The sequence below is a fragment of the Salvelinus namaycush genome, chromosome 20 (assembly GCF_016432855.1).
Source record: "Salvelinus namaycush isolate Seneca chromosome 20, SaNama_1.0, whole genome shotgun sequence".
Taxonomy (NCBI): Eukaryota; Metazoa; Chordata; class Actinopteri; order Salmoniformes; family Salmonidae; genus Salvelinus; species Salvelinus namaycush.
The window spans coordinates 46,518,320-46,530,793 of record NC_052326.1 but is presented as its reverse complement, the minus strand read 5'-3'; the positions used below and the strand labels follow the sequence as shown (position 1 = coordinate 46,530,793).

Below are 12,474 nucleotides of genomic sequence, written 5' to 3'. Positions count from 1 at the left end.
GGAAGTCCAGGATCCAGGTACAGAGGGAGGTGTTTAGTCCCAGAGTCCTTAGCTTAGTGATGAGCTTTGAGGGCACTATGGTGTTGAACACTGAGCTGTAGTCAATGAACAGCATTCTCAAATAGGTGTTCCTTTTGTCCAGGTGGGAAAGGGCAGTGTGAAGTGGAATAGAGATTGCATCATCTGTTGGGGCGGTATGCGAATTGGAGTGGGTCTAGGGTATCCGGGAGGATGCTTTTGTGAGCCATGACCAGCCTTTCAAAGCACTTCATGGCTACTGGCGTGAATGCTACGGGGCGGTAATCATTTGTGTATGTGAGTTTGTGTGTGTGTGTTTTAAAATATATGCCTATATTTTACACAACATTGTCAGTTTCTCACTTGATTTGTACAGCCTTCATGGTTCTCTTGTAGGCCTAGTGTTGACAGAATATTTGTAGAATAACCATGAGTCCTTCATCTCTTGTGACTTGATTTTGGGTTAGTGAACATTTCACCTGTATCATGTATTTGGAAATGTGTCTCTCTAAATCACACCAGAATCTAGGCCCATCTCTGATACCTCTGCAGATGGCATCTGTCACCTATTGGTCTATGTGTTGTAGTGACAGGTCTTTGTCAAACATTTATCTTAACACTGAAATAAATGCTTGTTCATAACCCTCATTCGACGAGGGCCTTTTGCTTATAGGCTAAACAGTGTGTGTGTTCGCAAACTCTGCATGCATGGCTTACAGCAGACTACGGCCCTTTGTGTCCACTACACCAGCAGAACCTGCAGGCAGCTTCGTAAATAACTCACTACACTCTCTCTCTATATTATTCATGGTAGGCTCAAGGCTTCTTTTTCTACTTACCAAGAATAAGCTTTTCCACCCGCCTACTCCACCCCAATGGCCTAATCTGGGGGAGGGGGAGGTGTGTGTGGAGGGAGGGTTGCTTCTTCGTTGGGGTGCACACAACACTGGAAGACCAGCCATGGGTCACACCGAACCGTTTCAACTCCATCTCACCTCGGTAAACGGATGTGAAATGCTGGTGGGTTGCTTGAGTTCTTAATTGGTCAGATCAAATCAATTGTTATTGGTCACATACACATGGTTAGCAGATGTTAATGCGAGTGTAGCGAAATGCTTGTGCTTCTAGTTCCGACAGTGCAGCAATATCTAACATGTAATCTAACAATTCCCCAACAACTACCTAATACACACAAATCTAAGTAACGGAATGGAATAATTATATATATATGTATGTATGTATTCTACAATCCTTGAACTTGCCTACCTTCTCTCTGTCGCCCTGAGAACGAACCCCCCCAACTTCTATCTGTTGTCCTCTATATTCGCTAGTCGGGACATTAGCATGGAATAGCCCGAGGTGTCTGCCTTGGCTTGGCGCAGGCTGGGCTAACCTGTGGGAAGCTGTTGAGAAGAGGTCAGAGTGACTTTGTTGTGTGGTGGCTTGGCTCCTCCCCTCGTCCTCCTCCAGTTATATTGGCAGATAGCTGCCACTGATCAGCTGGAGGTGGTGGAGTCTATCTTAGGCAGCCGGTATTAACATTCCTCCCATTAAAAACGTCAACATGGCCCGAGCTCCGGCCAGGCCGTCTCGTGGCCAGTAGGTGTTCACGGATCCCGTCGGGCTATAAGCCCCCCCCCCCCCTCCAGCTGTCAAATGTTTAAAAAAAAAGTCAAACACTCAGTGTTTGAGTTGGGACCGAGCGAGAGGAGGGAAATACAGTTGGTGTTTGGTTCACGCTGTGCCCAGCAGGAACAAAGCTTAGAGAGGGAGCTGTTAAACAATTAAACCTTTTATAGCATAAACTCCCCTCTCCCATTTCAGATGATTGGGGTGTTCTGGTGAGGGACGTGAGGCGTTGTTTACAATAGACCAGCTCAACTTGACTGAATGAAGGGGGTGGGGTCTGTGCTATTTGCATTTTTCTTACGTGAACCGCTGGCTAACAATAGATTTCAGTCATGGTTCGTCACCTACCCACCACACTCTTTGTCAAGTCATGTTGGTTATGTTTTGATATAATGACTGAAGGCTGTAAAGCGTTTTAACACACTTTGTTGTGTTTATCTTCGTTAGTGTGATATGTGTTTTAGGGTTTGTCTCAGATCTTCCCAACTAATGAAAAATATCTCTTAAAAAAGCAGTAGGGACCAAATCCTAACAAAATGCTGATCAGCATATGATTTATTGTAAAGTTAGTTTCTCTCACGTAAAGCTAAGGCCATGAGTAATTGTCTGGGATCCAGTCAGTATGACTTCAGAGTTGCCTAAACATTATTTCCCTGGTTTAAACTATTTATCAGACAGATTCACTCTTCAAATGTGTTGTAATTGGGTTTGGTCATGTTAACAGGGAAACCTAGTGTATTTGTTGTTTTTCTTACCTAAATGCCTGAGTTGCTATTCCACCACAAAGAGGGGAGTGAATTATTTATTCATTTCCTACAAAGAGGTCTAACTTGTCCTCAAAACCACTTTCTATGAAGCTTGAATTCCTTATTACCAGTATTTTGGAAACACACACACACACACACACACACACACACACACACACACACACACACACACACACACACACACACACACACACACAGAGCATCAGATGTGTTCAGCACAGCTGGCCTAATAAGCTCGAGCTGGAGGGAATTCTGGTAGCAGAGAGCGACTGTCAGGACTCAGACATCACATGCGTATACTTTAAAAAACACACGCATACACACTTGGTGCGTACTTCTTGCAAATTCACAGTGTTTAACGGACACTAGTTTTGGTCTGTGACCATCAAAGTATTCCAAAGTTTGTGCAAAGTGAACACTTGTTTATGTCTTCATATGCAAATATACAGGCTGGGTGGAGAACATAAACATGAGAAAGAACCTTGACCTATTCTTCCGTTATGCCTTTATTTTTGTACCGTCCAAGCACGCAGTCACAGTTTCGGTCGAGCACATTCCACGGATTTAGGGGTTAACCCCAAAAATGTAAGGAAGTGGGTTGAAAATAAAAACACCCACTTGTCGTGAAGACGAACACACAGATCTCCGGGGGCTGAGATACAATGAAAGGGTTTTTATTGTGTTGCCTGTGAATGTAGCTGGCATGGTCATTGGCAGCTCATGTTTCAGTGTATGGGCCTTAGTCTCTGTACACTCTGAACTGTCTGTTGGATCCAGCAAAGTTAATTCATCTATTTTGTACTCAGGAGGACAGGTTAGTTATAGCTGAACTGACATCAGTGGGTTTGAGTGTTGTCCACAGGACAGAATTCTACAACATTTGCCTTTTTATTGACTCTTCACTTGAGCAATGAGTGTTGGGACAAGACATCATTTATGAGGGTGTTGTTGACCTTGTGGGTTGAAATAGGACTGCACTTGTTTTTACCAGTCAAGGTGAAGAAGGCACTCTGTTGCCAAAATGTTGGTTATTAGGTTTACCCATTAAATAGTGTTGGTTATTAGCTTTACCCATTAAATAGTGTTGGTTATTAGCTTTACCCATTAAATAGTGTTGGTTATTAGCTTTACCCATTAAATAGTGTTGGTTATTAGCTTTACCCATTAAATAGTGTTGGTTATTAGCTTTACCCATTAAATAGTGTTGGTTATTAGCTTTACCCATTAAATAGTTGGGAGCATGTATAGAGTGTGCGACTTTCTTTTTCTACAGTTTGCTCTTCGTTAGTCAGCTTCTCTAAAACATTTGGGTGTGCGGTGTGCGTCAGCTAATGCTTTCTACCAGGGCCGGGATAATACCAGCATCGCAATACTCGTTAGGATCATGGCAAGGAAACTAAAACGGATTTAATTTCTTAAGGAAAACAGCCCTAATGTTGGAAACAAACATTGTTTTCATCGAGTCACATTTATTTTCCAAGCTATTGTACACACTATTTTACATACTATTTTACACACTATTTTACATACAAAGGGTTTTTAAAGGACCAAAGAGTTTTGTGTGCTTTGTTTACATTTTTGCCATGGAAAAAATATTGCCATCCTGGTTTCAAAACATCCTTACTTTTTACTTGATCGCTCAAGGTGAAGACACAACAGTAGTCAATTATCAATGCTTATCAACGGTAACCAACAATTGAAATGCTATTTCTAGAGCTTATAGACATCACTGGAATAGCCACTTGCTCGATGACCCTGAACATCCCCCATAGAGCCTCGACAGTCAATCCGTTTCCCATCGACTGCACGCCACAAATTGATTGTCCTGACACTCCCACGACCACATGTCCTAGATAGCAGAAGTCTGTCGACAAGCCGTGGTCTCATTTTACTAGGAGTCTCTCGTTACTACTAGTCTCAATGACTTGAGCAATGGCTCTTTGATTTCCCCTCAAAGTTTTGACATTCAAACATTATAATGGAACATGTGCTGATCTTAACCTCAAGCTTGAGGAAATGGTTTTCATCACAATGTCTGCACCCTCTTTATAAAGTCAATAATGTATTTCAAAAAGCCTATATCATCTTGGTGGTTGATGCTGCTGCTGCAAACAGTCATTGGTCAGACATATTTGGCCTTAGCTGTTTTTCAAATGATCAGATTTGACTTGAAAAGCAGCTTATTGCAGCATTTGATGGCTACGGATATGAACAATCATCTCAGAGGCTGGAGATGCATCTTCCCATGGATCTTCTCTCCTCCCCTGTTTGTGTTTGTTAAGTCAAGTGGAACAAATCATGGAATGTCCTTTTTTGATTTAACTTTCTGATTAATTAGCTGATCTTGGCCCTAAGATAGATCCTTAATCTACTGGTTTGTTCCAATCTGTTGGTTTTCATTGAGATGAACGTTTTGGAGAAGTGAAGAGTGTAGGATAACTCTGTGGGAAAGAAATAAGCACAGTGAGAAATATGAAGTGGAAAATTCTAGTCGCACTGTCTCGTATTTCTTAGCCCATAAAAGACAGGTGTTGAATGAGTTGCATGTTGGCATGAGTCAAGTTTACTTCTCTCCTTGGGATGACTGGTCAAGTTGCTAACAACGCTAGACAGTGTAAAAATACTAATGATGATCATTTAGAGGCAAAGTAACAAACATTTCTCAAAATCTGTAAGTGACAAGAAAAAAAGCCTATCACTTCTGAATTCAGATGAAATTTTGATGCAAAAAAACTTTTGAATCAGGAACACAATGTGCTTTTGTTACAAAACCGTACGACCAACTTCCTCTGCCCCCAGTCATCATTACTAGTCACTAAATTGTCATGCTAGAAAGGACCAACCCTGGCAATATCGTCAGAACTGATTCGCCATATTTTGCAGAGACTATGGTCAGGCTGCTGGAGAAAGGCCAATGTCACCCACTGACACATTTTACGTTGAGGATTTCCATTCACACCGGTTACCCGTAGCTGCTGATATATGACATCAGTTATCATGTTGACCAAATCCTGCTTTGATTTTGTACTTCAAGATGTTTCTTGCTGCACTTATCTATGTGTAGTCACTTTACCTTCATGTATAAATGACCTGGACTAAACTGTACCCCCACACATTGACTCGGTACCGGTACCACCTGTATATAGCCTCATTACTAACCTGTACCCCCCACATTGACTCGGTACCGGTACCCCCTGTATATAGCCTCATTACTAACCTGTACCCCCACACATTGACTCGGTACCGGTACCCCCTGTATATAGCCTCATTACTAACCTGTACCCCCACACATTGACTCGGTACCGGTACCCCCTGTATATAGCCTCATTACTAACCTGTACCCCCACACATTGACTCGGTACCGGTACCCCCTGTATATAGCCTCATTACTAACCTGTACCCCCACACATTGACTCGGTACCGGTACCCCCTGTATATAGCCTCATTACTAACCTGTACCCCCACACATTGACTCGGTACCGGTACCACCTGTATATAGCCTCATTACTAACCTGTACCCCCCACATTGACTCGGTACCGGTACCCCCTGTATATAGCCTCATTACTAACCTGTACCCCCACACATTGACTCGGTACCGGTACCCCCTGTATATAGCCTCATTACTAACCTGTACCCCCACACATTGACTCGGTACCGGTACCCCCTGTATATAGCCTCATTACTAACCTGTACCCCCACACATTGACTCGGTACCGGTACCCCCTGTATATAGCCTCATTACTAACCTGTACCCCCACACATTGACTCGGTACCGGTACCCCCTGTATATAGCCTCATTACTAACCTGTACCCCCACACATTGACTCGGTACCGGTACCCCCTGTATATAGCCTCATTACTAACCTGTACCCCCACACATTGACTCGGTACCGGTACCCCCTGTATATAGCCGCATTGTTCTTTTATTTTTTTAACTTTAGTTTATTTAGTAAGTATTCTCTTAACCAACAATGCAGTTAGGAAAATAAAGTTAAGGGCTTGTAAGTAAGTATTTCACACAAAGATCTACACCTGATTTTGATTTGATTTGCAGATTTAGCATGCTGCTTGGAACATGACTGGAATCATATACGATGAACCAGAATTCTGCGTTTGGTTGTAGACCAGTAAGGCCAGGGCCTGACACAACAAAACCGCATGAACAACACAGTTCTTTTCACTCCGTAGACTCTGGAATGGCTCTCTGTTGTGATCTCTGGAGATGTGTGAAAGACTGTCAGACAGGCGGCAGGGACGGCCCGGCCCATCAAGCATGTAGAGAAGGGGGAGGGTCCAAGAGACCATCGAGGCGTGGAGGAGAGGGTAGGTGGGGTGGGACAGCTAGAGGGACGTTGACGTCTCATCCTGGGAGTTAGAAAAGTAGGCAGGTGAGACCTAACTGATAGCCCAGGCGTGCGTGCTTGCGTGCGTGCCCTAAACTGCACATTAATGTGCTCTTTTCCACTTACTGAAACATGTTGATGTGAATGGGAGATTTTGCACACAAACACCACGTGTCATTGTCGGATTAAAATGATCGGCTTACTCCCAGTACGTGAAATTACAGATATGCAGTGGAAACTTAATGAAGTAGCCATACAAATATAGGCTAACGCTCATCATTTTGTCCTATTTTGACTGAAAACACAATTCAACTTAATGAGTTCGCTATCATAGGGGCTGAATGAGTTTCTATCATCAGTGTGAGTGGCGGGGCCCATTCTCTCCCAGTTCTTATTATGAATTAACATGAGTAATTCTGGTTAGTGCTTCACATGGCTTCAGAATTAGGGCTCCAAAGAACATTCTCTTTTTGATAATGTGAAGTAGGCTGGCTCCACAAACTGCCAGTGGGCCCCTCTGACTCACCCACGATGCTATATAGTGTACTCTTATTAAGAAACTGAAGCCTCAGTCCTTTGTTACATTTGTTTTGGAGGACTGTGCCTGTGTAACGGATGTGAAATGGCTAGCTAGTTAGCTAGAAGTAGTGTTGCACCTTGCTCTGCAAGGGCCGCGGCCTTTGTGGAGCGATGGGTAACGATGCTTCGTGGGCGACCGTTGTTGATGTGTGCAGAGGGTCCCTGGTTCGCGCCCGTGTCGGGGCGAGGGGACGGTTTAAAGTTATACTGTTACACCTGCATAGACATAACGTTTGTGTAGTCTGGGGAGCCGATAACCTATTGTTAGTTAGGGAAGGAAGAAATCAGGATAGCATCAGCCACGTGCCAAGTGGCTGGAGAGGGCAAGGCCTTTTGGACAGGATGTTGTGAGGTTATATTTGGGACCCTTTTATCTTCTGCTTGACAGGGAAAATGAAAACAGTATATTTTTTTATATTTAGTTATAGCCCCACCATGGCCAAAGAAGGACTGTCTGTGGTAGTTTTAAGAGCAACAGCTTAACCACAAAATAATTATGGCATTGTTGGTTTTGATGACACTGTGCTATTTCAGTTTTTTTATGTGTTAGGGGAATGTGTGTTCCAAACCCACCATAGAGGAAGAATAGACAAGCTGGTTGTGTGTGTGTGTGTGTGTGTGTGTGTGTGTGTGTGTGTGTGTGTGTGCGCATAGCTGGCCAATGTTTTTACAAGAACATCGTTGAGATTTATCTCATCCCTCTTATAGTCAATGAACAGATCATATGCTCATTTTCAATATTTATTTAGTTTGCCGACGATTATGGGAACTATGTTTGTTTTAGAATGTCCTCTTTTGAAGTTCCATTTTCTCACAGCAGCCTTTATATTGAAGGTTTGAAGTTGCTATGACGAATCCACGTTTTCCCCCAGGCTGTTTACAGCCAACTTGTTTCTGAAGTCCCGTGTGGTTTTCCCCCAGGCTGTTTACAGCAAACTAGTTTTCTGAAGTCCTGTGTGGTGTGGCAGTGATTATTATTTTTTGTAATTCTCTGTACGTCTGACCTGATTTACGTTGAGTTGGCCCCATTCGGCCCAGTTAAAAAAGGCCTTGTTTATTTGGAGCGCCGGTCATGTCAGAGGGCTTTTAGTACAATGAGTGTGATGTCACCCGCCCAAAGTGTGTGTGTGTGAGGGAGGGTACAATTACCCCTCTGTTTAGTGCTGGTGACCCCTTTTGGCTGGGGTGAAATGGGTCATTGAAATGGGTCCAGTCCATTTCATGTCCACAATTGTACCCATTTTAAGGTAACTGTCCAGTGAAATTCTCACTCGTATCCAAATAAATAACGTTGTTGACGGATTTCTATGCCCGTATTTGTGGCCAAAGCATAAATTGGAGAGAAAAAAACACTTCAAAACCCCCACCTCAGACTTGTTTCACAGACTGTTTAAAAAATGCTTGCTATTAGAGGATAATAGAGGATAATGTCATCCTCTGAGGAGGATGAGCTGGCCAATAAGTGGTCTGCTCGCATGACTATTTTTATTGACCCGTGTACCACACCATTCTGTTTTTGGGTTACGTCCACACCATTCTGTTTTTGGGGTACGTCCACACCATTCTGTTTTTGGGGTACGTCCACACCATTCTGTTGTTGGGGTACGTCCACACCATTCTGTTGTTGGGGTACGTCCACACCATTCTGTTGTTGGGGTACGTCCACACCATTCTGTTGTTGGGGTACGTCCACACCATTCTGTTGTTGGGGTACGTCCACACCATTCTGTTGTTGGGGTACGTCCACACCATTCTGTTGTTGGGGTACATTGCATTGCACTGATAAACAATGGGAAATTGTAGCCTACTCGTCCTTCTGCAGCTTGCCTGCAACCAAGCGCCCAAGCTAACTGGCTAAAGTTGGCTAGCTTGCTAGCTAGCTACTTCCAGACACAAATGAGAGAACACCTCACTCTGACCATTTTACTCACCCTAGCAGAGCTGGTTAGCTAGGCTGTTTATATGTGATCTAGAGCATTCTTGACTAACAATTACTTTTTTTGCCTACGTTTACTGACACCGGTCATATTCAACCGGTGTTGCGTTTGTAAATTCATCAGTTCTTCTACTCTGTGGGACACTCAGACGAGAAACTGGGAATTTTATATTTTTGACTGATTGTCTGTTTCATATCTGCAAGGTAGTTAAAACACTGTCAGTTCCACTTTTTAAGTCTTAAAAGCATCCTGCTTAAAACCTCCATTAAATTAAAGTGAATGGTGGTGTGTCACAAGTGCCTTTACATAATTCAATCAAGCTCAACCCTACAGCCCTACAAAATACCATTTACTTCCTGTCAGAGGTAGTCAATTCCATCAAGCGCAACCCTACAACATACCATTTACTTCCTGTCAGAGGTAGTCAACAGCTGACAATGCAAGATGTGCATACAGTGTAGATCTGTGATAAAGGTTTACACTATCTAGCTATTCTTACTATTTCTGATAAGGTTATCTGTAGACTGTCTGTTTGACCTGAGGGACCATTGTTCTACTAATCCCTGAATGGGAAGTCTTATGGGGAGAACAAAAAAGATCTAAGATGACAACGTTCTCCATTTCAGCCTCCACCAAACTGCATGAAGATAAACATTCAGGTTAAAACGATGAACCAAACAATATCCAATATACTGTATATCCATTTGTCTTCATTCAGATGTCAACTCAGGCTCTAGCAGTCAATGTCTAGGTAGTGATAAATTAATGGGTTCGTTTATCACGGACCTAGCAGCTCAGGTTTTCCCTTGGGTCTGTGCTTGCCTCACCTGAGGGAAGCGTTGCGCGGCTTGACCCGACAGATCCAGATATAGGAAGTTTCACAAAAGAGCCAGGGCTCAGCTGGCAAAAGGCCTCAGGGTCTTAAATGTGTCGCCATGGTGACAACAAAATGCTAAGACAGCAGATGCTAATACAGTGCAGACCCCGGGCAGAAACATATTGTTTACTTACCACTGTCTTTTTACTACCTGTAGGGATTTATGGAGATTCTCCAGGTTTGACCAAATGTTGGCGCTGTTTACAGGCAGTGTTCCTTGACAATGGCTGTCTTTTTTAACTCCTTTGCAGAAGTGAATAACATCCCTTACAATCACCTAAGATGCATAGTCAAGGTGCACAATGTGATTTTTAGTCTGGGAATAAGCTTAAAGTCCTACTCCAGTCACCTTTTCAGCTCATATCACCTGATTTTACTTAACAAAAGGCACATCTCAATAGGTGGTCCAGGTGTACTCTGACGTGTGTGTGTGTGGGGGGGGGGGGGGGGGTTCCTCTTTGTTCTCTATTGGGGGGAGGCTGATGATGTCAGTGGGCACCATCAGACCTCCTTGAATGTTCTACTCCATGAAGTTTGTACTTGTGTCTAAACAAAAATACCTATTTTGCTTAAAACATATATTTGTGTGTACGTTACTGTACTTATACATGGGATATTCAACAGGAAAAGTACCTATTTAATCTGGGTCTGGTAAACCAGCTTTGAAGTTTTCGTCTGGTCGGTCTTTGATCCATTTTTGTTTGGCATTGCGAAATCACACTTAAGTAGGGTTAAGTGGTAGTCCGTTTAATTACTGACATTTGCTCTGTTTTCTCTGGATGATTTATTTCATGTCTACACTTGTTCCTAACTGGTAATTGACCCGCTTATAACTCTATGTCCAGTAATTCTCTGATCATGTCGTGTGGGAGTCTCTTTTAAAAGCACTACAATGGGCCCCGTTAAGGCGTCAGCATGCTGCAGTTCGGCTGGCGCCTAGCCATGCTCGCATCACCCTTAAAAGACCTTCACTTGAAAAATGAGAAAAAAAGCGGCATTAGTACTGTTTGTCAATTTTGAGATGCCAGTATACACTTCCTCAAAATGGTCAGAATTAATCCAAGATCATTTAAGAAATCTCTTAATTCTGCCAAAGACATTTTAGTAGCACCTCCGACAAAGGCTGCCTTGACCTAATCCTGTAGGCCTCACCTGGGCAGTATGAATAATGATGGCGATGTATGACTCAAGCTAAACAATTCCATAAGTTTAGCTCCGGCCAGTGGGAGAAAGATCATTAGCATATAATTGCATATGTAGCAGCCTTCAAGTGATTGCTCTTCTGGGCCTATGATAATGTATTCATAATAGGATATTCTGTAGCCTAGTAGCAAGTACTTTCACTATTAACTAAATGCATTTATTTTGACTTCTATGTTTTCTTATATGCTTATCCACTGGTAGTGCAAACCTGTAAAATATTTTCTTTGCATGTTTTCAGCATCAACGTCTTTTGTTGATTTTAATCTCCTCTCTTCTCCTTCTTCAGGTTTGGACTGGTGTACATGGGGGACCAGCAAGTGGAATTCTGGGATGTTTGCTATGTCAGCGAAGGAACAGTAGAACTTGTATTTCTACAGGTAAGAACCCTAAGTCTTCATCTGTTTCTGATATGGGAGAATGGGTGCATGACTGACAGAAAGGAATACTGTGGGAATGGAACGGTATGCTCACACAATAAAACATGGCCTCCACGTCATAGCCATCCACAGTTTCTCAATTTGGTCTTAAAAACGATATATGTAAGTTCGCTGTCACACGTAGAAAGGAGTGAGCAGACATCCTGCCCAGATCATCCCGAAGACGATTTCGGACATTTATCTTGGTAGAAAGTCTTATTTTAAAGGGGGCCATTGTGCCAACAGGAATATTCGTTTTGACTTTTGAGACATTTCCTCTAATTCATCTTAATTATGCAAATAGCTCTGGGCTTTTGGGATTGGAGTTTTCCACTTCCATCGACCGCATCCCAACGCTTTCAGCAGCTATTTCAAGTGTCGACGTCTGGTCCCAATTACATCCCCAAACCAGAGGATTTGGCTGCTTTGAGGACCAAAGGGCCCTCCTACAGTAGCTTTTATCCGTTTGTTTTCATATTTCCCTTTGGTTAGCCTTCCTTCCTTCTCCTCTTTGCCTTTTTTGGCCCAGCCAAGGATTATTTTATTTCTTCCTCCCATGCTGACCGTGGTTATGTAAACTCGCCTCTTCATCCCCTTTGATTCCTCCCAGTCCAAGTTGCCACTTCGCCAGCAAGGAGCACTAGCTCCCACAAAGCCCAGTGTTTTGATTACGTTGTGGAATCGGATCAGGGACTATTTCTTCC

At 43.1% G+C, this 12,474-nt stretch overlaps 1 protein-coding gene across 1 annotated transcript in view; it reads left to right on the top strand.

Annotated features, from left to right (window-relative positions):
• The window catches only part of LOC120065424 (plexin-B1-like), a 166,299-nt gene that overhangs the window by 17,659 nt on the left and 136,166 nt on the right, over positions 1 to 12,474 (top strand). The window contains exon 2 of the mRNA XM_039016429.1: positions 11,641 to 11,731. The gene's annotated coding sequence lies outside the window, so the exon portion shown is untranslated. The remainder of the gene's footprint in view (positions 1 to 11,640; positions 11,732 to 12,474) is intronic.